The sequence below is a fragment of the Penaeus japonicus genome, unplaced genomic scaffold (genome assembly GCF_977035675.1).
Source record: "Penaeus japonicus unplaced genomic scaffold, GWHDUDI00000001_assembly GWHDUDI00000001, whole genome shotgun sequence".
In the NCBI taxonomy this organism is placed as follows: domain Eukaryota; kingdom Metazoa; phylum Arthropoda; class Malacostraca; order Decapoda; family Penaeidae; genus Penaeus; species Penaeus japonicus.
The window spans coordinates 29,407,187-29,409,686 of record NW_028234403.1 but is presented as its reverse complement, the minus strand read 5'-3'; positions in this window follow the sequence as shown (position 1 = coordinate 29,409,686).

Genomic DNA, 2,500 nt, shown 5'->3' with positions numbered 1-2,500 from the left:
ATCCACGATCAGAGCACCTATCAAACTTTCCCCTTTGCACCCCCTCCCCTATCAGAACGCCCTCTACTTCCACCCCAAGGAAGGAAAACACAAACACCTCCTCCACGCCCGTGACTAGCAATCCTCCTCTTCCGATGCTCTCCCCTCACTCCCCGCCCGCAGCCAGCCACCTACCTCGCGCCCTTGCCGACTCAGCAGCTTCCAACCGCGCTGAGCTATCCACGCCCCCCTCCGCCGGTGCACCCAGCCAGCAGCCTCCGCCCCCGTAACCACACCGGCCTCCCCCAAGACTGCGTCACCATAGCGCTCGCTCGAGGGAAAGCCCAAAACCAACAAGGTAAACAACGCCACCATTGAAACACAATAACACCTAAACGAAGCTCTAGAAAAAAAAAAAAAGAAAAAAAAAGAAGAAAACAAGCAGCTCGAGCCCAACCACCACTGGGAAGACACAGCTCAGCAGCAGGTATAAGGTGTCTCTGCCCTTCCTACTGCCCCCGCCCCCACCCCCTGCTCCAGTAGTGCCACCAGTGGTCATCAATAATTATGCATAGAACGCAAAAGCCACTCAGAAACTAGCAAGCTGACACAATCCTGCCAAAATGTCGATGTAGAGGGTTATGCCGCTGTCCATTCAAGAAAACAAAGAAGAAAACCAAGAGAGGAACGCCAAACCCCCAAACTGTTTAAGGGAGCCGATCGTCCCGAAACACTTCAGAAATGTTTGAAAATATATCTAGTGTAAAAACTCACATGACAAAAATGACACATAGATACTAAGCAAGTTTCACAGTAACAGTTAGGGACAAAGAAATAAAACCGGAACTACTTATAAACTCCAATGCTTTCCCGACAACGTCAAAGTGTCCCTAAACTTACAAGTACAAAAGCGACACCGTCAACAAGGCCAGTGACTAGATCGCACATCCTAAAAATAGAACATATAAACGCGCAATCTCTCCTCGGTCATTTTGAAAAATTGTAATGTTAGTAAAGTAGAGAAATGTAGACATTCTCTGTGTTAGTGAAACATGGCTCCACCAGGAAATGGTAAGTAATTTTATTAAAATTTCAAAGTATCAATTTTATCGATGTGTTGCAGGGCGAGGGGGAGGAGTATGCATATATGTAAGGGATACCCTTAAGTCAAATATGATATTAACTACAACAGAACAGTACTGCCGTAGAAGATATCTGGGTTACCGTACAAAGCAACATACTTCCTTCCTTTATTATTGGCGCCGTCTATACGCACCCTCATGCAACCTCTGAATCTTTTGAATGTCTTGAAAAAGTTTTCAGGAATATTGTCAATAAAAGGGAAACCACTTTTTATCTTAGGTGACTTAAATGATGATTTAAGTACACCAAATGCTAACTTAGTTAAGATAATTAAGAAAAATAAATAGGAACAACCATAGGCCAGCAGCCTCCGCCCCCGTAACCACACCGGCCTCCCCCAAGACTGCGTCACCATAGCGCTCGCTCGAGGGAAAGCCCAAAACCAACAAGGTAAACAACGCCACCATTGAAACACAATAACACCTAAACGAAGCTCTAGAAAAAAAAAAAAGAAAAAAAAAGAAGAAAACAAGCAGCTCGAGCCCAACCACCACTGGGAAGACACAGCTCAGCAGCAGGTATAAGGTGTCTCTGCCCTTCCTACTGCCCCCGCCCCCACCCCCTGCTCCAGTAGTGCCACCAGTGGTCATCAATAATTATGCATAGAACGCAAAAGCCACTCAGAAACTAGCAAGCTGACACAATCCTGCCAAAATGTCGATGTAGAGGGTTATGCCGCTGTCCATTCAAGAAAACAAAGAAGAAAACCAAGAGAGGAACGCCAAACCCCCAAACTGTTTAAGGGAGCCGATCGTCCCGAAACACTTCAGAAATGTTTGAAAATATATCTAGTGTAAAAACTCACATGACAAAAATGACACATAGATACTAAGCAAGTTTCACAGTAACAGTTAGGGACAAAGAAATAAAACCGGAACTACTTATAAACTCCAATGCTTTCCCGACAACGTCAAAGTGTCCCTAAACTTACAAGTACAAAAGCGACACCGTCAACAAGGCCAGTGACTAGATCGCACATCCTAAAAATAGAACATATAAACGCGCAATCTCTCCTCGGTCATTTTGAAAAATTGTAATGTTAGTAAAGTAGAGAAATGTAGACATTCTCTGTGTTAGTGAAACATGGCTCCACCAGGAAATGGTAAGTAATTTTATTAAAATTTCAAAGTATCAATTTTATCGATGTGTTGCAGGGCGAGGGGGAGGAGTATGCATATATGTAAGGGATACCCTTAAGTCAAATATGATATTAACTACAACAGAACAGTACTGCCGTAGAAGATATCTGGGTTACCGTACAAAGCAACATACTTCCTTCCTTTATTATTGGCGCCGTCTATACGCACCCTCATGCAACCTCTGAATCTTTTGAATGTCTTGAAAAAGTTTTCAGGAATATTGTCAATAAAAGGGAAAC